Source organism: Hyla sarda, chromosome 7 (assembly GCF_029499605.1).
Source record: "Hyla sarda isolate aHylSar1 chromosome 7, aHylSar1.hap1, whole genome shotgun sequence".
NCBI classification, from domain to species: domain Eukaryota; kingdom Metazoa; phylum Chordata; class Amphibia; order Anura; family Hylidae; genus Hyla; species Hyla sarda.
Genome location: NC_079195.1, coordinates 120,636,082 through 120,660,772, shown reverse-complemented (window position 1 = coordinate 120,660,772; position 24,691 = coordinate 120,636,082). Strand labels below are relative to the sequence as shown.

Here is a 24,691-nt window from a genome sequence, read left to right as displayed (position 1 = left end):
ACAAGCAAGTACTCCTCGGGGTTACTATGTACCCCGCTGCACTAAACAACCGCTCTGACAGCACACTACTGGCTGGGCAGGACCGCTTTTCCAGGGCAAACTCTGCTAAATGCGGGCACAAATCAAGTTTGGCTGCCCAAAAGTCTTCAAAGTGTGTTGGCATGGGCATGTCAAGGAATGCCACCATCTGCTGGTTCAGGTCCTGTTTCAAGTCTACCTGCTGCTGATGAGTTGCTTCACTATGAGGGTGAAGAAAGCTACTCATCAGCGATTGTAGACTCAGGCTGCTGCTGATGGAGCTGGTACTGCTCTTGCCACCCCACCCCTTCCCAGCAGCCATGGCAGTGGAAGGTGAGCACAGAGGGCCCTCCTGAGTCAGACCTGCGAGAGGATGGATGATGGTGCAGATAGGCATCGGCCAACTAGCTTTGTAGGATGTCTCTGTAGTAGGTCAATTTGTTCTCCCTCTCAGTGGGTGTAAAAATGCCACCATTTTGTGTCGGTAGCGAGGGTTCAATAAGGTGGAGAGTCAGAAGTCATCCCCCTGCCGAATGGTGACAATTCAGCGGCCACTACGTAAGCGAGCATGCATCGTGCCATTTGTGCAAGTGACTCGGAGGGACTCCCTGCCTCCATCTCCACTCCATACTGCCACGGTGTGTCTGGGTCCTGTCGCCTTCCTCATAACCCTCTAGCTCCTCTAGCTGCTCTTGCTCCTCCTCTCCTGTCAGATGACTAGAAAACCGCCCATCTTGTGAAACCTAAACTGTGCTCCACTGTGCCCCTCCCTCTCCTCCCCCAGTTCAGCCCCCACATGACCGCCACAGTGCAACCACACCAATGTGAATACCTGCCAAGTGCTCCCTGCCAGAGGGCTGAGAGAATGCTAGTAGGAAACCCTTATGCAGTCTCCTGCTAATTAAAAACACCTGGGACGAATGGGTGGAGCAGAGTGCTGGCTATGAAAGAGGGGACGGACTACAATTGTAAAACAAAAATTGAGAAAAAGAAACACAGCCGCACATCCACAATTTGTATTTTGATTTACTTGCTTTTCAGCATAAATTCAAACACTAACAGGTTGTTAGTATCCCCTTAAGGACTGAGCCCTTTTTCACCTTAAGGACTCGGCCATTTATTGCAAATCTGACCACTGTCACTTTAAGCATTAATAACTCTGGAATGCTTTTAGTTAGCATTCTGATTCCAAGATTGTTTTTTTCGTGACATATTCTACTTTAACATAGTGGTAACATTTTGTGGTAACTTGCATCCTTTCTTGGTGAAAAATCCCCAAATTTGATGAAAAATTTGAACATTTGGCATTTTTCTAACTTTGAAGCTCTCTGCTTGTAAGGAAAATGGATATTCCAAATTTTTTTTTTTTATTCACATATACAATATGTCTACTTTATGTATGCATCATTAAATTGATGAGTTTTTACTTTTGGAAGACACCAGAGGGCTTCAGAGTTCAGCAGCAATTTTCCAATTTTTCACAAAATCTTGGAACTCGCTTTTTTTCAGGGACCAGTTCAGGTTTGAAGTGGATTTGAAGGGTCTTCATATTAGAAATACCCCATAAATTACCCCATTTTAAAAACTGCGCCCCCCAAAGTATTCAAAATGACATTCAGTAAGCGTTTTAACCCTTTAGGGGTTTCACAGGAATAGCAGCAAAGTGAAGGAGAAAATTCACAATCTTCATTTTTTACACTTGCATGTTCTTGTAGACCCAATTTTTGAATTTTTGCAAGGGGTAAAAAGGAGAAAATTTTTACTTGTATTTAAAACCCAATTTCTCTTGAGTAAGCACATACCTCATATGTCTATGTTAATTGTTCGGCGGGCGCAGTAGAGGGCTCAGAAGGGAAGGAGCGTTAAATGGTTTTTGGGGGGCATGTCACCTTTAGGAAGCCCCTATGGTGCCAGAACAGCAAAAAAAACCACATGGCATACCATTTTGGAAACTAGACCCCTCGGGGAACATAACAAGGGGTAAAGTGAACCTTAATACCCCACAGGTGATTCACGACTTTTGCATATGTAAAAAAAAAAATATATAATATTTACCTAAAATGCTTGGTTTCCCAAAAGTTTTACATTTTTAATAAGGGTAATAGCAGAAAATACCCCCCAAAATTTGAAGCCCAATTTCTCCCGATTCAGAAAACACCCCATATGGGGGTGAAAAGTGCTCTTCTGGCGCACTACAGGTCTCAGAAGAGAAGGAGTCACATTTGGCTTTTTGAAAGCAAATTTTGCTCTGGGGGCATTCCGCATTTAGGAAGCCCCTATGGTGCCAGGACAGCAAAAAAAAAACCACATGGCATACCATTTTGGAAACTAGACCCCTCGGGGAACGTAACAAGGGGTTAAGTGAACCTTAATACCCCACAGGCGTTTCACGACTATTGCATATGTAAAAAAAGAAATATTTTTTTTTACCTAAAATGCTTCTTTCCCCAAAAATTTTACATTTTTAAAAAGGGTAAAAGCAGACAATACCCCCCAAAATTTGTAACACAATTTCTCCCGAGTACGGCGATACCCCATATGTGACCCTAAACTGTTGACTTGAAATATGACAGGGCTCCAAAGTGAGAGCGCCATGCGCATTTGAGGCCTAAATTAGGGATTGCATAGGGGTGGACATAGGGGAATTCTATGCCAGTGATTCCCAAACAGGGTGCCTCCAGCTGTTGTAAAACTCCCAGCATGCCTAGACACTCTGTGGCTATCTGGCAATACTGGGAGTAGTTGTTTTGCAACAGCTGGAGGCTCCGTTTTGGAAACCGTGGCGTACCAGATGTTTTTCATTTTTATTGGGGAGGGGGGCTGTGTAGGGGTAAGTGTATATGTAGTGTTTTTTACTTTTTATTTTATTTTTTGTGGTAGTGTAGTGTAGTGTTTTTAGGGTACAGTCGCACGGGCGGGGGTTCACAGTAGTTTCTCGCTGGCAGTTTGAGCTGTTGCAGAAAATTTGCCGCAGCTCAAACTTGCAGCCCGATACTTACTGTAAACCTCCGCCCATGTGAGTGTACCCCGTACATTCACATGGGGGGGGAGGGGCATCCAGCTGTTGCAAAACTACAACTCCCAGCATGAGCTGACAGACTGTACATGCTGAGAGTTTTAGTTTTGCAACAGCTGTAGGCACACTGGTTATGTATCACTGAGTTTGTGACCTTACTCAGTGTTTCAAAACCAGTGTGCCTCCAGCTGTTGCAAAACTACAACTCCCAGCATGTACGGTGCATGGTGTAAGGTGACTGCTGGGAGTTGTAGTTTGCAACAGCTGGAGGCACACTGGTCGTGAAACACTGAGTTAGGTAAAAAAAACTGAGTTTCACAACCAGTGTGCCCTCAGCTGTTGCAAAACTACAACTCTCAGCAGTCACCGACAGCCAATGGGCATGCTGGGAGTTGTAGTTATGCAACCAGCAGATGCACCACTACAACTCCCAGCATGCACTTTAGCTGTTTGTGCAAGCTGGGAGTTGTAGTTATACAACAGCTGAAGGTACACTTTTCCATAGAAAAATGTGCCTCCAGCTGTTGCAAAACCATAAGTCCCAGCATGCCCATAAGGGAATGCTGGGAGTTGTGGTGGTCTGCCTCCTGCTGTTGCATAACTACAGCTCCCAGCATGCCCTTTTTGCATGCTGGGAGCTGTTGCTAAGCAACAGCAGGAGGCTGTCACTCACCTCCTGCTGCTGCTCCGTCGCAGGAAAGTCCCTCGCCGCGGCCGTCGCTCCTGGGGCCCCGATCCCAACAGGGACGCCGGGGATCGGGGTCCCCAGCACCCGGGGTCGTCTTCCCGCACCCGCTCACGTCCTCTGGAAGAGGGGCAGAGCGGGTGCGGGAGTGACACCCGCAGCAGGCGCCCTGATTGGTCGGCCGGTAATCCGGCCGACGAATCAGGGCGATCGTGAGGTGGCACCAGTGCCACCTCACCCCTGCAGGCTCTGGCTGTTCGGGGCCCGATCAGCCAGTAATTCCGGGTCACTGGAGACCCGATTCACCCGGAATCGCCGCAGATCGCTGGACTGAATTGTCCAGCGATCTGCGGCGATCGCCGACATGGGGGGGCATAATGACCCCCCTGGGCGATATGCCGGGATGCCTGCTGAACGATTTCAGCAGGCATCCGGCTCCGGTCCCCAACCGGCTAGCGGTGGGGACCGGAATTCCCACGGGCGTATGGATACGCCCTGCGTCCTTAAGGACTCGGAATGCAGGGCGTATCCATACGCCCTGCGTCCTTAAGAGGGTATACATTTTGATCAAAAAGTACAAGCCACGTCAAGGCCATCTATTTAGAGTGGGTCCCTAACCCAACATTGGCGTAGTGCCGGGCAGCTGCCACAATCACCGCAACACCATGCTCACAGGGGGAGCGACCCAGTGGCTTACAGTGTATACTAACAACCTGTTAGTTTTTAAAAATTATGCTGGGAAGCAGGTAGATCAAATACAAATGGTGGATGTGCGGCCCATTTTCTCTATTTTTTTTGCAAATCAGACTATGTTGGGTCATACCGTTCTGACCCTGCAGCTCAAGGAGGGTGTGCTTTGCGGTGTACGAGTGGCTGAAGTGCATGCAAAGTTTCCTTCCCATTGTTAGGATGTCTTGCAGGAACCGCTTGACAACCAGATTGAACATGTGGGCCATGCAGGGCGCATGTCTCAGGCTTCCTTGTCACAGCGCAGACAAGATGTTTTTCCCGTTGTCGGTCACCATGGTTCCCATTTCCAGTTTTCGTGGAGTAAGCCATGATTCAATTTCTTGATGAATTACTTTTAGCAGTTCCTCCCCTGTGTGACTCTGTTCGCCAAGTCAAACCATGTGAAGAACAGCGTGACACCACCGTGCCCTGCACACATGGTATGCTGGAGGGGCACTGAGACTTGTCCGCGCAGTGGAGGCTGAGGACATAGTGGAGGATGAGGAGGAGGAGTCGCACACTGTCAAAGGACCAACGGCCGAGAGCGTGGAGGCGGAAGCGATGCTGTAACACTCACATTTCTGAAGACAGGAACTCCGGTGTATGTGGATCCACTGGACCTGTATGGCAGATGACTCGGACCGTACCAGGGAGCGGAGTCTAAGGTGCCGCTGGTCTTCACCAGAGCCCGCCACAAAGCAGGATGGGCTTGCAGGTGACACCCAGGTCGCTACCCCTGGCACGGCTCGACCACACAGGCGGCTGAGATGCGAGGCACAGTAGGGATGAGGCAACTCATAGTCAGTATAGCAGTAGGTCAGGGCAGGCGGCACAATAGCATAGTCGGGACGTGGCAGGAGTTCAGTAGGCAGGCGGCAAAGGAGCAAGGTAAAGTCACAAGAGCAGGAGATCTGGTACACGGCAAGGCAATACAAAGGAACGCTTTCTCTAGGGCACAAGGCAACAAAGATCCGGCAGAGAACTGAGGAGGGTGGAGGATTTGAAAAACAAGCCACAGGTGATTACACTAATGAGTGTACTGGCCCTTTAAATCTTAAAGCTCCAGCGCGTGAACGCCCTAAGGGACAGAGACACGCGCGTCTGAGCAAGAGAGGTGGAGGCAAAGGCAGGAGAAACACCCGGAGAGTGACGGACTGGGGATCACATGCGGGTGCGTCCCGCGATGCGAGTCCCAGTCCTGTCGGCAGCAGAAGGTAAGGGGACTATGCGTTCACGGCCAGCATGTGAGGCCAGAGCGCATAGTGTAACAGACGGGACCTGTCCAAATTGCTGTTGTGGCTGTGCAAGAACCACATTCACCCAGTGGACCGTAAAGGACATGTATTGTCCCTGACCATAGTTATAGCTCCACACATTGGTGCTACCGTGCACTTTGGTACAAACCTACAGGTTCAAGGACTGGCCCACCTTCTGTTCCACAAAATTGTGCAGGGCTGGTACTTCCTTCTTCGTAAAGAAATGACTGCTTGGCACTCTCCACCTCGGCTCGGCACAAGCCATCAGTTCTCTGAAAGGTGCAGAGTCCACCATTTGAAAAAGGAGGGACTGCAGCACCAGCAACTTGGACAGGAGCACATTCAGCTTCTGCACTGTTGGATGAGTGGGCACAAATTGTTGTCTCTTGGACATGGCTTCTCCGATCGATTGCTGGCGAAATGACTGATTCGAAGTAGGAGGAGCATGAGCATCTGGAGCGACAGAAGATGGGTATGACACACAACTCCCTTTGGCTGAGATGGTGGAGCTTTGGCTGGCTGAAACAGGGAGTGGCGTGCCACTGGGTAATGCAGCAGGCTGGACCACCACATGGGAGCAACAGTTCTCCCAGGCCGCTTTATGGTGACGCTGCATATGTTGACAAAGGGCCGTGGTGCCAACATTGGGACCCTGGCCACGCTTCACCTTCTGCCGACACATCTTGCATGTGGCCAGGTTAACATCCTCCGGATGATTGATGAAGAACTGCCACACTGCCGAGTAGCTGATTTTCCTCCCAACAGTCTGCACTGATTGACTGTTACTGCCGCCGACTCCAGGAACCCCTGTTCCACTACCTCCCGGGAAGGTAGGCTGCCGCAAAGCAGGTTGTCTACCACGGGCAAGTTTGGCTCCAGACTTCTCACTTCTGCCACCATGCTGACTGCCAACCATGCTACCACCTTGCTGGCTCAGCTGCTTCCTCATGGGCAACCTGCAACCCTCTTCTCCTGATAATGATGAAGCACCTTCTGCATCCGGCTCCCAAGTGCGATCGGCTTCATCATCATCGAGTTGTGTCTGCACGTCACTGATGTCCTCCTCAGGTTCCTCAACAGTGTCTGCTTCAGTAGCCTGAACGCTCGCAACACCACCTCCTCCGCCACTCTCCTCATCACTACTTTCCTGCCTAGCGGAGGATGCGGCGGATGTCTCCTTCCCTTCTTGGCTAAGCAGTAGCTGCTGAATGTCCTCTAGTAGATCGTCTTAACTAAATAGTGGAGCTGAACCCACAGCATAAGATACTTCTGTGGGGGAGGGAACAGCATAGGACAGAGGCAATTGAAGGACAGGGACTGCTCCCGGTCATGCCAACTGAGGGTTGTGTCTGAGGAACCCACCGACTGTTGACTGGGGGTGTCAGATGTCACTTGTGATGAAGTGGATAATCGTGTTAACCAATCGATGATGACAGATGGGTTGCTGGTCGAGACACGAACACTAGCTGATACCGGGAGCTCAGGCCTAGTCTGCTGTGACCTCTGCCTGATGAATTTAGGCCTCTGCCACTCCTCTGTGCACGTCCTGGCACTTCTTTGCCTGACATACTTAGTGCGTATATGAGGGGAGTACAATACGCTCCACTAGGCTTAAAACATTATTTGTCTACAACACCAATAGGTGTGTACTTTTGCCTGGCCTTTCACAGTATCTAGGCCCTTAAAACTTTAACAGGAACAAAATAGTACACCACTTAGATGTACGTATGTGGTATACACTTATGAGGGGAGAACAGTGTGCTCCAGTACGCTTAAAACAGTATATTGTCTACAACACCAGCAGGTGTGTACTTTTGGCTAGCCTTTCACAGTATCTAGACCCTTAAGACTTTAACAGGAACAAAATGATACACCACTTAGGTGTACGCACAGGTTACACTTAATAGAGGACAATATGCTTTTAGTGCTCTGCTCACCCTAACTGGATGGCTACTATTAGCTTTTCAGTTGTTGTACACACCAGTGCTGCAGCACACAGTCGCTGTGTACTACACCCAAAATTGCACTCTCTCAATCTCACTCCCTGCTGTAAAAAAGTTTTTCTGTGCAACACACCGCTCTCTGTCCCTCTCTGCAATAGAACGCTGATGTGACTGGGAGGTGAATCGCTGCTGTAAATATGCTTTTCTGTGAAGACACACTGCTGTCTGTCCCTCTCTCTCTGACTGGCTGCAAGATGGCTGCCGATTATATAGGGCTGTGAAATCACAGGGGTGGCTGGCTACTGATAGGCTGCATGCTGCATGTGAATCAGGGTCATCCCGCCCACTCTTGTTCCCGCCTTCCCAGGATTCCTTGCCCCATGTCCTCACATGTGGAGCCGCCATTTTAGATAACCTGGAGCCCGGACCGCACTAAATGGAGTTTAATGAAGTGATTTGTGTGATCGAATCACGGCGATATGCGCATTTTCTGCGAATCGAATTTTTCCTGAAATTTGTAACGAATTCGGATTTGGCAGATTCAATTCTCTCATCCCTAATTGCCACATCACTTCTAATAAGATGTTCTCTGATAGTTTTACCGTTCTTGAATGCGAACATAGGTGAATCCTTACATAACACCCCATATTTCGGGTCTGAAGCTAATAGCTTCCAATACTTTTTGCTTGTCTGCTGTATCATTCTTGAGCGTGTCATAACATGATTTATGCGTTTTTTTTCTTTCCTTTCTTTCACTTTTGCAAATGTTTCTCTTGGTATTCTTCCTATTTAGGATAGGTATCATGTTGGAATATTGCCCTTTGCCCAGTCTCTGAAGGATGGGGATCATGCTCTGCTTTAGTATGTCACAGTACATGTTGGCATTCATGGCTCCCTCAATTAACTTTAGCTCCCCAGTGCCAGCAGGACTTAGTTTGGCCCAGATCATGACGCTCCCACCACTATGCTTGACTGTAGGCAAGACACACTTATCTTTGTACTTCTCACCTGGTTGCCGACACATACACTTGACACCATGTGAACCAAATAAGTTTATTTTGGTCTTATTGGACCACAGGACATGGTTCCAGTAATCTATGTCCTTAGCCTGTTTGTTGTCTGCAGGATTTCTTGTGCATTATCTTTAGAAGAGGTTTCCTTCAGGGACAACAGCCATGCAGACCAATTTGATGCATTGCGTGTCTTACTCTTTTTAACCTCTGCAACAATACTGGCAGCACTTATACGTCAATTTACCAAAGAAAACCTCTGAATATGACACTGAGCATGTGCACAAAACTTCTTTGACCACAGAGAGGCCTGTTCTGAGTGGAACCTGTTCTGTAAAACCACTGTATGGTCTTGCTCCCCATGCTGCAGTTCAGTTTCAGGGTCTATGCAATCTTCTTTTAGCCTAGGCCAACTTTATATAGAGCAATAATTCTTTATTTTTTTTTAATCAGATCCCCAGAGAGTTCGTTGCCATTAGGTGCTATGTTATACTTCTGGTGACCAGAATTAGAGAGTACGAGAGCAACAACACCAAATTTAGGACCAGCTCCCTATTCACATCTAAAACCTAAAAGAAAAATGGCTAATTGGGCCCAATTTGGACATTTCCATTTAGGGGTGTACACACTTTTGTGGCCAAGGTTTAGACATTATTAGCTGTGTGTTGTTATTTTGAAGGGACAGCAACATTAGACAATGTTATAAAGGCTGTGTACTCACCACAGAGTGTCATTTCTTCAGTGTTATGACGTAAAGATATGATAAAATATTTACAAAAATATGAGGAGTGTACTTACTTATGTAAGATACTGTACTTATGTAAGATACTGTATATTATAAGAAAAGAAAAAAAGTTGGTGAAGTAGAATTTTTTTAATAAAGGCCCCCGTTAACTTAAGAAAAAAGTCAGCTCTTTAGTAAGACTAAGCAAGTGTCTTAACGTATGTGTATGGGCGGCTCCTGACTCTCTCTGAAAAGACAATGTAGGGGAAGAGAAGCTTCAGGAAAGTTGAAATTCAACTGCTCAATCCTTTTGCTCTCAGGGAGAGAAGCCACCACAAGAGGTGTCTGGCAGGGGCTTACTCCACCTTCATTGAGAGCACACGAAAGGTCAGCCAAGCGGAGCATGTAGGCATGTGGAGGGATAAGAGAGAGTTGTCTATGCAGTAAACAAATGTAATAATATTAAAAAGGCTTTTAAATAGGAGATCAATCTAAAAGCATGTAATATGTCAACAGCTGCCTTTAGGGGACAATAAATTATATGGCTATGATGTTTACATTCAAGCTTAGCTGAGGGCACAGAGACAATAATAAAATAGGTAAAAATAAAGATGACCGTACATGGTCCAATATTGCTGCCTGGTCAGACAGAAAGCACCAAGAAGAAAAATGGAGTCACTTATAAAGCATACATAATTTTTATTAATTATCCATTTTTCTTCTTGGTGCTTGCTATTTATATTTGGAGTTCACACATATTTAGCCATTGCTAGCACCTGGGTTATCTGAAAGTTCTTTGTCACTACTTCACATTTGTGTACTAAACTATTTGTTTCCCAGATCACATTTGTCCCTTTTTGAATAACTGCCTGGTCAGACCAATAATTGTGCCAGCCAAGGGTTACAAGCACTTCTAGTAATAGAAAAAACTCACAAGAGATTTATAATCTTCCAGAAATCCAGAAACATCCTTTTCTCATAGGGTAGTGCTGGTACAGGAGACACAGTAGATGCTAGGGGATGGCTCCAGTGTTAATAATGGGCACCTTTAAGAAAAATAGTAAGCCTTTAAAGGAAAAAAAATATGGCAAATGGCAGAAAGTAGATGCTGGTGGTCATCTATTATGTCTTAAAATAATATGACAAATTGTTACCATTTAAAGGGGTATTCAAGGAACTTTTTTTTTATTTGACTATGCTACAGAGGCTGTAAAGTTATTGTAGTTCATAATATAGTGTCTGTACCTGTGTGTAATGGTTTTCTCACAATTCTTCTGTGATTTTCACCCCAATATTTATTTTTAACAGCATACAAAATGACTGTTGTCTCAGATTTTTCCAAGGTTGCAATGCGGCCGAGACCTGACTCACTAGTCAGCTGATGACAGGGAGCCTGTCTGCTTCAATGGGTAGAGGGATCGCTTGGTGGGAGAGAGATCAATCTGCGACTAATGCAACAGCTGTAGGTACCCTGATTGAAAACCACAGTTCTTTTGAATGGATGCAGCTCATTTATGTTTCAATGGGTGGGGTGGCTGATGTGTGGGAGGGAGGAAAATGGAATTATGGGATTTGTAGGCAAAAAAGAAAACTCAAACAGGAAATACCAGTTCACAAAAATCTAGACACAATGTTATAGTAATCTCACAACGTAGCCATTTAGCCTGAAGACAAGCACAGATACTTCCTAAGCATGTCCATTAATGTCTGGCAGGTACGTACTAAAATCACCTTATGGTGGATAACCCCTTTAACAATGCACAAAGCCATACTTTCTTGTTTTTTAGTAGATCTATAAAGGTAGACAGACATTGTCAAAGAGCGGCAGGAAATGCTAGCAGAATGCTTGATTGTATAGGGAGAGGTATTAGCAGTAGAGAGGGAAGTGCTCATGCCACCGTACAGAGTACTGGTGTGACCTCACTTAGAGCACTGTGCACAGTACTGGAGACCATATCTCCAGAAGAATTTAGATACATTGGAGAAAGTTCAGAGAAGAGCTACGAAACTAGTCCATAGATTGCAGGATAAAACTTACCAGGAGAGGTTAAAATACCTTAACATATATAGCTTGTAAGAAAGACAAGACAGAGGGAATATGATAACAAACGCTTAAATACATAAAGGAAATCAACACGATAAAAGATGAGAATATATTGGAAGGGAACCAATCATGGGATTTTACTATACAGTATATAATACATGACAACGTGTTATATAGAAGAATTGTCACCCTCTACATCCTGGGGGGACGTTTCTGTCTGTAGGGATGGTGAGGATATAAGGTTAAAAAGTCTCTCCGCCATCCCTCTAAGTAGTCCCCTGGGTGGTGAGCTATACTTATCTAGTCCTGGTCTTCTCGGAGGGCACTGCCTGCATCATCTCTCTACTCTGTCTAGGGAGCAGAGCAGTGACGCAGACTATCAATCACGCTAAGGGGGCTTGATTTCAGCGGGAAAGACTGGAAATAGGTAAGTATAACTCCTTGCCCAGGGTTTAGGGGGGTGAAAAAGGAGACAGAGCAAACGGCTCTCGGATAGTGTAGTAAATTTTGATGATATAGGTGTGTGAAAAAAGGCAGAAATACCGCTTACCTTGTTACGTTGTGCTAATGGCAGGCACAACTCTGAGTAGCGCTTAATGTAGTTTGCGGCACGATCCAGGAGCCGCCGATCATCAGAAACGTAGCTGGAGGAAGGTTGCGGGAATCCCTGGCAGGGGTGATCCCAATATTCTGACTTGCGGGATAGGCGCTTAACCGGGATGTTGAAGAAATTTTTGCAGGCAGTTTACTGTGAAAAACTTTTTCATTCACCAGAGTATAATTCATACAGAGGCAAATTGGTTTACACAGATAGCTGAGTTGGCAGGTCCTGTGTAAATACAAAAAAAAATGTGGTATCGCCGCATGCGTAAATGTCTGAACTATAAAAATATATAATTCATTTAACAGCATGGTCAATGGCGTACACGTAAAAAAAACTCCAAATATTCCAAAATAGTGTATTTTTGGTCACTTTTTATACCATAAAAAATGAATTAAAAAAGTGATCAAAAAGCTGATAAAAAACAAAATGGTACGATAAAAACTTCAGATCACGGCGCAGATCATGGTTCCCATACCGCCCCTTATACATAAAAATAAAAAAGTTATAGGGGTCAGAAGAGGACATTTTTCAATGTATAAATTTTGGTAGTAAAATAAAATCAAACCTATATAAATTGGGTATCCTTGTGACCGTATGGACCTACAAAATAAATATAAGGTGCAATTTTAACCGAAAAATGCACTAGATAGAAACGGTAGCTGATAAAAATTACAAAACGGCACTTTTTTTTTTTTAATTGCCCCACAAATAATTTTTTTCTGGTTCCGCCGTAGATTTTGTAGTGACATTATTAACCCCTTAAGGACCGGGGTTTTTTCCGTTTTTGCATTTTCGTTTTTTGCTCCTTGCCTTTAAAAAATCATAACTCTTTCAATTTTGCACCAAAAAATCCATATGATGGCTTATTTTTTGCGCCACCAATTCTAATTTGTAATGACGTCAGTCATTTTGCTGAAAAATCTACGGTGAAACGGAAAAAAAAATCATTGTGCGACAAAATTGAAAAAAAAACGCAGTTTTGTAACTTTTGGGGGCTTCCGTTTCTACGTAGTACATTTTTCGGTAAAAATTACACCTTATCTTTATTCTGTAGGTCCATACAATTAAAATGATACCATACTTATATAGGTTTGATTTTGTCGGACTTCTGGAAAAAATCATAACTACATGCAGGAAAATTAATACGTTTAAAATTGTCATCTTCTGACCCCTATAACTTTTTTATTTTTCCGTGTATGGGGCGGTATGAGGGCTCATTTTTTGCGCCGTGATCTGAAGTTTTTAACGGTACCATTTTTGCATTGATAGGAGTTAAATGATATAAAAAGTGACCAAAAATGCACTATTTTGGACTTTGGAATTTTTTTGCGCGCACGCCATTGACCGAGCGGTTTAATTAATGATATATTTTTATAATTCGGACATTTCCGCATGCGGTGATACCATATATGTTTATTTTTATTTTTATTTACACTGTGTTTTTTTTTTTATTGGAAAAGGGGGTAATTCAAACTTTTAATAGGGGAGGAGTTAAATGATCTTTATTCACTTTTTTTCCCACTTTTTTTTGCAGTGTTATAGGTCCCATAGGGACCTATAACACTGCACACACTGATCTTCATCATTGATCACTGGTTTCTCATAAGAAACCAGTGATCAACGATTCTGCCGCATGACTGCTCATGCCTTGATCTCAGGCACTGAGCAGTCATTCGGCGATCGTACAGCGAGGAGGCAGATAGGGGCCCTCCCGCTGTCCTGTCAGCTGTTCGGGATGCCGCGATTAGCCGCGGCTATCCCGAACAGCCCCACTGAGCTAGCCGGCAACTTTCACTTTCGCTTTTAGCCGCGCGGCTCAGCTCTGAGTGCGCGGCTAAAGGGTTAATAGCGCGCGGCGCCGCGATCGGCGCTGCGCGCTATTAGAGGCGGGTCCCGGCTTCACTATGAAGCCGGGCCCGCCGTGATATGACGCGGGGTCCTTAAGGGGTTAATGGTATTACAATTAAAATTGTTGGCACAAAGAACAAGCCCTCATATAGATTTTTAGGTGGAAAATTTAAAGTGTTATGATTTTTAGATAGAAAAAACAAAAGTGAAAAAATGAAAAATCAGCAAAGAGGGAAGGGGTTAAACTTGCATTGGATAGGCATAAGGCTAAACTTCATATAAGATAGTCCCAGGAATTTTTGATAGTATTCATAATATTGAGCAGACTAGATCGGTCAAATAATTTTTATCTACTGACACATTCTATGTTGATATGTTTCTATGCAACCACTGTTCCTACCTACTTGGATGATCCACCCTATATTGGTTAATAGTCCCCATGGTGGTCTAAGTACAGGGGTGTCAAGAAGAGCTAGACAGTTTAGGTAAATAACACACAGGCAAAAACAGTACCAAATCAGCAGACAAAGAGTTAACAGAAACCAGTCAGAATCAAGAGGACAGCTAAGTACAAATTCAAAGACAAAACAAATTCAGAACAGGCAAGGGTCAAATCATAGATTAGTGAAGTCAGCAGGCAGTAGCAAAGTTAGGGAACAGGAAAAAGGTCACTGGAGGTAGGAACAAATATAGAAATGCAGAAAAAACTGCAATCATGGGCAAAAAATTAGAAATAAACTAGAAATACAGTTTAATTACCCTGCCTCTGTGAGGCATTGATACAGACAGCAAGGATGATTGGCTTGTGTAGAGACCTCTCAACGTAGGTGAAAAAAGGATGGTGTTGCGGCGCTCACCCGTGTAGTCAGTAATATTGGACAGACCGAAGTGAACAATAAAAGTAATAAAGAAGTAATTTAATAAAAGCTATGAGTGCTACAGGACTATGCGTTTCAAGGGGTGGGACTCCGACAGCTTACGGTCCCCCATACAATCTCTGCCGAGATGTCCTCTGTGTAACAAGTGCCGTGCTCACATTGAACATCACGCAGCGGCTGTTACATTCCTTTTTTTTTTTAAACAGCTTTCACACAGACCAATGGGTATTTCATTACATTGCTATTATAATTCTGCTTTTGTGATAGAACTTTTTAACTGGACTATGACAATTATGTCTGTTATGCATTCTGCTTAATTGTATTTTCTCAAACAGTCCATGTTTCACTGTATATATTACTTTTTAAACCTGCTAGTTTTGCGGGTTTTTTCTGTATAAATGACATGCTATGTCGTCAAGCCAATTATTGGACCTGAGGAAGAAACGCGTAGTCCTGTAGCGCTCATATCTTTTATTAAATTACTTATTTGTTTATTACTTTTATTGTTTGCTTCGGTCTGTCCGATATTACTGACTTCACGGGTGAGCTCCACAACACCATTCTTTTTGCATCTACATTGAGAGGTCTCTAAACAGCTGTACAGAACCATCAGGATAAGATTCCAGTGACGGGACGGATGGAGGCAGCACCCCGACCTAATTACCACTGACAGTGGGACTCATACAAGCTACATAAGGTGCTATGCTCTAAGGGCAACACCACAATGTGAGCACACCTTTATTACTCCTACTTAGGACTAGTGTTGAGCGGCATGGGCCATATTCGAATTCGCGATATTTAGCGAATATATGGACGAATATTCGTCATATATATTCGCTAAATTCGCATATTCGTAATATTCACATTTTATGTTCGCATATGCGAAAAATGTGCGTATGCGAAAATTAGCATAGACCTAAATTAGCATAAGCGAAAATTTGCATATGCGAAAATTTGTATATGCAAATTTTCGCATATGCGAAAATTCGCACGCCAGTCTCACACAGTAGTATTAGAGCCTTCTTTACATCACACAAGCTGGAAGCAGAGAGGGATGATCACTGTGATGTTTACTATAAAAAAAAAAAAAAAAAACGAATTTGCGAATATGCGATATTCGCGAATAAAATTTGCATTGCGAATATTCGCGAGCAACACTACTTAGGACTATTGGGAATAACGGCGCATTGCTTCACTTTTGTCTGCTTCCTTTTTTTGCATATTGATACTGGAACCTACGTTTTAACCGCTCCTAGCAATAGGTGACGGGGAGTCCGTTTGGACAGAATCAGACGACTGCTGCACTGTGCCTGGGCATCATTGATTATTATACTAGAAGATCTACTGATCACAACAAACTCATTGTTGAACATACTGATTGTCAACTGTATATGGACTCTCCTCAGAATGTTGATGAACCGCTTGGGGAGTATGATAAGGGTAAAATGACTATGCTATGGAATGATCTTGAAAATCTGTTGTTAGAGGAATTAAGACACAGTGTTGACGTAGATTTTTTTTAAACCCCGAGGGGTCTAACACTTTTCACAATCATGAGACATATGTTAAGGAGTGGGATCTACTGCTTAATAAATGTTTCCATGACTTTGAACCATTCACAGCATATTCAGACTTTAAATTGCTGAATAATAAAATCTCTGCATTGATAACAAACATTTTAAAAGGCATCATAAATTATCATAAAAAAGGCACAGAAATTGAAAAGGGACAGTAATGACAGACTAAAAGGCATTTATCGATGTTGGCACAAAAATGGCGACAGAAACAACGTGGGTGTCAGCGAACCTACTGTCCCAGGTGTATTTTTCATCCATACGCCTGGAATTCACAGTACCGTGGGGCATCCACCATTACTCACACCAACAAACCTTTCCACCGACGTGGCAATAATAATTATGATACTAATTAGTATAATCAGAACAAACTAAATCATAATAGCACAGTTTGGCGTAATTAGACTTCCGGTCTTAAGAAGACATTGCCTCCTAAAGACGAGAAGCGAACCCTCTCGAACCATTCCAAGATTCCATCAGCCATCTGTGAACAATTACCTCAAACACCTAAAGACACTTACTTGAATATTGTTGATTCTTTAGGTGACCTCAGGAATACATTCAACCGCCTAAATGAAAAATGAAAAAAAGAACATCTTGTTTGATGTCGAAGATTTAACCCCCCACTACTTTATACCTTTCTCCCTCACCTTCTAAAAAACTTGATGTGACAGTGGATAATTCTTTGCTGACAATCCATGACCATAACACCAGCCCTCCACCTATACTGGATTTGCCACGCACGGTAGTGGATAACACTCAAGCAGGGGTTACTGCCTCAGTACCGTTTTTACAACCACTGCTACCAGTACACTCCCATATAATTACTACTACAGCAATAATACATCAGGACAATAATAATGATGACGTGCGAGGAGACACAGGCATAATTTCTGTTAATACATCAGAACCCACACAACTCATCTCAGGACCAACACGGTCCCCTATCTACCCCTAGGAGGATATTATCACTCCAGCATCACCGATCACTTCTCCCCTCCCTTCGTCCTCTCTTCCTTCTTTTTTAGAGGTGCGTCCATCGTCACCTGTCAAACTCAAAACCATCACAGACTACTTCCTCCACAGGAAATCATGAAGAAAACTAGAAGAGGAAGAAGGTCTGGTTTACACAGAAAACACCGAAAAACAAATTAAGAAATATTAACAAATCCCCCTTTACCTAAAATAGCAGAATCCACCATAACAATCTTTAATAGTCTCAGCATATTTTAAATGCGGGGGAGCTCTCTTTATCACAGAAAGGTTTGACATATGCCCATATTATAACCCCAAAGGGTTCGATTTATTTCTTGATCTCCACCATTTCACTAGACTTTAACACTTCAACAACACTTTTTACTACCTAGCTCTAATTCAATTGGTAAAGTATCACAAGAAAAAGTCCCACTACGAGGTATACATCCAAATGTGAAACCAAAATCAAAGTTTTACCCCATAAATATTCAGGGACACTGTATAAGAGCTTTTCATGACATTGTGGCAGAAGAGTTGAAAATCTCCCGAAAAACTTCCCTACATCCTTAAAGGGGGACATCTCTCAAGGAGCGAAAGACTTGCCCTCAATGGATTAAAGCAATATTGTTATCCACCCCGCCAACAAGGGGGGTGGAATCGTCATCCAGGATTATCAAGATTACGATGGGGAGGCTTGTAAAATTCTAGGAGATGATCAATATTACAGACAGATCACCCATGACCCTTTTCCACAACTACAGCAGAGCATTCTTTCACTTCTAAATGAAGGTTTGGCAAATAATCTCATTTAAAAAAAAAGAAAAGAGATTTTATGTATCTCTAATCCCACTACTCTATTTTACTATCATCTGCTTAAGGGCCACAAAAATGAAAAATGCCCCCTCCCCCGAATGACTGATTATATCGGGGATAAATAGTGCTACGTGTAATATCTCCCAATACCTTGACATGATATTACAAAATTATGTCCAGGAATTACTGAGTTATTTATAAAAATCGAACTAACTCATCTCCCTACCTAAAGACGTGGAATGGGAGGAGGGCATGGTGCTATCACCATGGACGTGACGGCTTTATATACGAACATTAAACATAACTTGGGCATTAACAGAACACAACTCTTTTTACAACAAGATCCGTTAGTTCCTGCAGAACAAGCTGATTTTATAATAAAATGTCTTTGCCTGATTTTAGAAAACAACTTCTTCACATACAATGGGCAGATCTTTCATCAAATAAGAGGGACCATTATGGGGACACAGGTAGCCCCCTCGTATGCAAACCTTTTTATGGGTTATTTCGAGGAGCAATATAAAAATGATTAGGGGATCTCGCTGACCCTCAACTATTCTACAAAGACCATCAAATTTTTAGACCTACAAATTTCCCATCAAGATGGATCAATAATTATGTCAACTTTTTTAAACCTGTTGACTCTAATAAATATGTCCCCTTTCTAAGTGGCCACTATAAAAAATGGAAGGAAAATATGCCATTTGGGCAAATCCAAAGGGATAGAAAAAACTGTACCCAGGAGTCCACCTTTTTAGAAAAAGCTGGGATCCTGAAAGCTAGGTTTGCTGAATAAGGCTATCCGAAGAAATTAATTGAAGACACTTTCCTAAAAACTAAGTTACTCACCCAGGGAGATTGTCCATCTTCATCAAGCGATCTGGAGAAAAACAAACAGAGTGAAAACAAACAAAAAATCTTTAAAAAAAGATTAGATTAGAACAGGATCTACTCAGAAGTACAACACTAACTTCATCATAACATATTCAGGTGGCCATCGGGCCATTAGGAAGATTTTGAACAAACATTGGGGCATTTTAAAATCTGACCCCTACTTAAAAGAACTGCTACCTAAGAAACCAGGTTTAACATTTCGCAGAGCCCCATCTTTGCGAAATATTATTGCGCCTAGTCGCATAAGGAAACAGACCAGAACTCTTCCTGTCCAGAGCTCCATTTCTCAAGTGAAGGGAGTTCAAGTGCAAGAGACCAAGATGCCTCTGTTGTACATCAATACAAAATAAAAGTACTACCTTCTCCAGTACACATACTGGAGAAATATTTCCTATTAAACACCACATGACTTGCCAGTCTTCCTATATTACTACACCACATAACTTCATCAGCGACTAAACTAACACCGCATATTAGGAGGAACATTATGCATCATGGCCTGTCAAGACATATTTCTTTAAAACATGCATGAGAAGACACCACTCTTTCGATCATCCCAATAGATCACATCTCTCCAATAGGTTACCAATAGGTTTAAAGTATTGGCGAAGAATGGGATGTTTCGGATATGTGCTCTCCACATGCTGCAACCTTATAGCCTTAATGAGATCACAGAGCTTATTCACTACATAGGTTACCCTATGCGGTGCATTCATGTGTGGTGGGCCAGTACAGGAGTTGTTATTCTGTACACCTGCCCGTCCTATCTGGTGGCTTCCATTTCAGTGTTCTCTTGGGCTCATATCCCTCCTAAGGACACTGTGTATTCTATAAAGTTATGTATCAGTTAATGCACTGTATTTTTATGCCTCTGTTGCTTTAAATCCTTGTTGTCAAGGCCTATGTTACCAAGGAAGGTGTCACGCACCTGGATGCGGGCGGTCTGGAACAGGATGTGGATCCTCTACCTGTGTGGCTGATGACTCGGACCGGAAATGGGGGAGCGGAGACTAAGGTGCCGCTGGTCTTCAAAAAGAGCCTACCGCAAAGTAGGATGGATTTGCTGCGGCAGGCGACACACAGGTCGCTACCCCCAACACGGCTCGACCACACAGGTAACTGGGCATGGCGAAGTACAAGAGGATGAGACAGAGGCGTGGTCAACGTAGCAGAAAGTCAAAAAATGTAGCGGGAAGGTCTGGGTACATGGGTATGGCAAACAGGCAATAGGGTATGCTTTCTCTCAGGCAATAGGCACTGAAGATCCGGCAGGGGTGTGTGGGAGGTGCAGAAACTTATAATGTGGTGTTCAGATGCAAGACTACCGTATTTATCGGGGTATACCACGCACCGGCCTATAACACGCACCCTCATTTTACCAAGGATATTTGGGTAAAAAAAGTTTTTTACCCAAATATCCATGGTAAAATGAGGGTGCGTGTGTGCGCGTGTATACCCCGATACACCCCCAGGAAAGGCAGGGGGAGAGAGGCCGTCGCTGCCCGCTTCTCTCCCCTGCCTTTCCTGGGGTCTAGAGCCCTGCTGCCGGCCCTTCTCTCCCCCGACACGGTGCGGCGCACTGACATCATGCGCCGCGCGGCGCATAGCAACGACGCTGGGGACACACGCCGGAGGCCTGCAGCAGCGCGGACCCGACCCAGGTAATTATGCCACCGGGGATGGGGGGAGGCAACGGGGCAGCGGCGCCGGCAATGGGTGCCGCTGCCCTTTCTCTCCCCCTGGCTGTCGGCGCCGGCAATTGGGCGCCGGCACGATAGTCAGGGTACAGAACGGGCAGCGGCGCCGATAGCCAGGGGGAGAGAAGGGCTGGCAGCAGCGCTCTAGACCCCAGGAAAGGCAGGGGGAGAGAAGCGGGCAGCGACGGCCTCTCTCCCCTTGCCTTTCCTGGGGGTGTATCGGCGTATAACACGCACATAGACTTTAGGCTAAAAAATTTTGCCTAAAAAGTGCGTGTTATACGCTGATAAATACGGTAATTATGAGCGCACTGGCCCTTTAAATTTCAGAGCTCTGCCGCTCGCGCACCCCAGGAGACGGGGACAAGCGCGGCGGAGCTGTGTTACAGGGGCAGCAGAGCAGGGTAAGTGACGGGCTGGGATTCGCATGCGGGCACATCCCACGATGCAAATCCCAGCCCCGCCGACAGATGGGGACCCCGGGACACTGCGCTCACGGCCAGAGCTTGCGGCCGGAGCGCAGCGCGTGACAGTACCCCCCCCCCTTTTTGTCTCTCCCTCTTCTTAGGGCACAGAAACCTTTTAAGAACATCTTGGTCCAGAATATTGTCTTGGGGCTCCCAAGACCTCTCCTCAGGACCGAATCCTTCCCAATCCACAAGGAAGTAGCGTTTCCCTCTGACCAGCTTGGAGCCAAGAATTTCCTTTACAGCAAAGACATCAGAGGTACCAGAGGGTCAGCCACAACCCAGATGACCGTGTTGCCGCTGGAAGATGGAAGGTCGGTGATGAAGTCCATTGCTATGTTGGTCCAGGGCAACTCAAGAACTGGCAAAGGTTGTAGTAGACCAGCAGGCTTGGCACGAGGGGTCTTGTCCTGGGCACAGATTGAACAAGAACAGACGAAGTCAACAACATCTTTTCTCAGAGTTGGCCACCAATAATGTCGGGAGATGAGTTGCAAGGACTTACGTATACCGGCATGGCCGGCCAAAAGAGAGGAATGACCCAATTTCAAGATTCAGAGTCTTAGGCGGGGAGTAACGTAGGTCTTCTCAGGAGGCAGGTGCTGAAGAGTTGCTGGAGCTGCAGTAATGAGACGATCGGGAGGTATAATATGCTAGAGGATGTGATTCTTGATTTAGTACTTCAGAGGATCTAGATAGCACGTCAGCACGACTATTCTTCTCTGTGGACGGAAATTAATAAAAATGTCAAATCTGGAGAAAAACAGAGACCAATGGGCCTGTCAAGGGTTGAGACGATGAGCAGTCTGTAGATATAGCAAGTTCTTGTGGTCAGTATAAATGGTAAGATGATGTACAGAGCCCTCCAAGAGATGGCGCCATTCTTCCAAGGCCAACTTAATAGCCAAGAGCTCACGATCTCCTATTGTATAGTTTCTCTCCGCAGGTGAGAAGGTTTTAGAGAAGAAGCCGCAGGTTACAGTTTTTCCTTTGGACGGTGGGGGCGACCAAGGTGGAATAATGCGGAATAAATTGCCGATAGTAATTGGCAAAGCTGAGAAAGCGCTGAATTGCTTTCAAGCCAGATGGTCAAGGCCAATCCAGTACTGCAGATATTTTGTTAGGATCCATTTGCAGACCTTGATTGGTGACAATATACCCCAGAAACGGAAGGCTGGTCTTCTCAAAAGTACACTTTTCAAGTTTTGCATAGAGATGATTGTCTCGGAGGCGCTGTAAGACTTGGTGGAGGTGAGAACGATGAGTATGGAGGTCGGGCGAGTAGATGAGAATGTCATCTAAGTAGACAACAACCCAGGAGTATAGGAGATCACGAAAAATGTTATTGACAAACTCCTGGAAAACCGCTGGAGCATTACAATGGAGTCCAAATGGCATCACCAGATGCTCAAAATGCCCGTCACGAGTATTAAATACAGTCTTCCATTCCTCCCCTTCTCGTATACGGATCAAATTATAGACCCCACGAAGATCCAACTTAGAAAATATTTTGGCCCCTCGCAGACGGTCAGACAACTCTGTGATCAAAGGAAGTGGATAGCGGTTCTTTACAATGATTTTTTTCAGGCCACGGTAGTCGATGCAAGGTCGTAGAGACCCGTCTTTTCTACGAAGAAAAAAAACAACTCCGGCAGGGGAGGAGGACTTCCTGATGAATCCCTTCTGTAAATTTTCCTGGATATAATTAGACATAGCCTGAGTTTCGGGATAACGGGTAGATTCTGCCCCTGGGAGGTGTGGTGCCGGGCAGAAGCTCTATGGGACATCGTAGGGACGATGTGGAGGTAAATCTTCGGCTTGCTTTTAACTGAAGACATCTGCATAATCTAGGAGAAAGGAAGGCAAACCGGGCAGTGGACGAGATGATGGTTCCAACTTAGTCACCGGTACGTGAATGCAATGATTGTTGCAATGCGGACCCCAGCGTAGGACTTCTCCAGTTTTCCAATCCAGGTGTGGGGCATGGAGCTGCAACCAATGTAGACCTAGCAAGAGAGGGGAAGTACAGTGTGGGAGTACGTAGAAGGACAAGTTCTCTCTGTGTGAGACTCCAACCTGCATCAACAGGGCTTCTGTGCGGTATAGCACGGTACAGTTCAGTTTTTCTCCTTTGACTGTGGAGATGAACAGCGTTTTCGGAGGGTCAGTGAGAGGTTCCCTGGGAGAGACTCAGTAAAGCCGTCTCAGCGGAGGAAGCTCGGGCAGGTTCTTCAAAGACTGTGCGAAATTCCATCAGGAATGCCTGGAGGTTAGTAGTGATAGCATCACTGCGATCCCATAGTGGAGTAGCCCAGGCCAAGGCCCTACCAGACAGGAGACTGATGACGAAGGCCACCTTTGCTCATTCTGTGGAGAACTGGTCCACCATGAGTTCTATGTGCATGGAGCACTGTGTCACAAAACCCCGACAGGACTTGGGATCCCCCTCAAACGGAGTTTCGATCTGGAGGAGACTGCAGCAGCAGGAGGCTGTACTGGAGCTGGAGGAGGCTGTGGCGGGTTCTGCTGGGCAGATAGCAGCTGCTGCATCATGGCGGATAGCTGGTTAAGCTGCTGTGTCTGCTGGGCCAACTGCTGGGACTGGAGAGCCACGACAGATGCAAGATCCGAATCAGGCAGAAGAACCCCAGTTGGATCCATGGCCAGATCTTGCTGTCATGCACCTGGATGCGGGTGGTCTGGAACAGATGTGGATCCTCTACCTGTGTGGCTGATGACTCAGACCATATCGGCGAACGGACACTAAGGTGCTGCAGGATGGATTTTCTGCGGCAGGCGACACCCGGGTCACTACCCCCAATATGGCTCGACCACATAGGTAACTGGGCAAGGTGAGGAACAGGAGGATGAGACCGAGATGTGGGCAATGTAGCAGAAGGTCAAGGCAGGCGGCAAAGGTTCGTAGTCAAAAAACGTAGCGGGAAGGTCTGGGTACACGGGTATGACAAACAGGCAATAAGGTATGCTTTCTCTCAGGCAATAGGCACTGAAGATCTGGCAGGGGGTGTGGGAGGTGCAGAAACTTGTGGCCGACATAGGAAATGTTGGAGAAGTGCTAGATAGACAGAAGGTACAATGAGTCGGTTAGATTGAGAAGTGGCCAAAACACAGATGTCAGTAGGTATTTAGATAGGTAGTGCCAGAAGAGGAAAATTCGCAGTGTCCCATGCTACACATAAGTAATCCTATTGAACCATGCCATGCATAAAGTGACAACAACAGAAAGACCCGCATAGACAAAACACAAAAGGATATAACATACTTAGTGGTGACGATATATACCTTGCAAGTATTCTAATATAACATACTTAACCTGAGATTTTGTGTACCAATAAGGCAGTATCCTCCAACTTGCAGGCATAAAGAAGATTATTACTGCGGCGCCCTGAGGCTTATCACAAGAGAAAATATACATGACCAGCAGGTTACAAAGACTGATGAGGGCAAATTTTCAAACAGGTACACGCGTGACTAAGATGTGTTCAACTAAGACCA

General features: G+C 45.0%; 1 long non-coding RNA gene across 2 annotated transcripts in view; it reads right to left on the bottom strand.

Annotated features, from left to right (window-relative positions):
• LOC130282384 (uncharacterized) overlaps positions 1-18,998 on the bottom strand; it is a 38,664-nt gene extending 19,666 nt beyond the window's left edge. The window contains exons 1-4 of one of the 2 annotated variants that reach the window (XR_008846368.1): positions 18,967-18,998; positions 16,851-16,898; positions 11,976-12,254; positions 10,316-10,427 (exon numbers count right to left, since the gene is read on the bottom strand). This is a non-coding gene — a long non-coding RNA (uncharacterized LOC130282384). The remainder of the gene's footprint in view (positions 1-10,315; positions 10,428-11,975; positions 12,255-16,850; positions 16,899-18,966) is intronic. The other variant, XR_008846369.1, reaches the window with a different exon arrangement.
• Between the last annotated feature and the right edge of the window lie 5,693 nt (positions 18,999-24,691).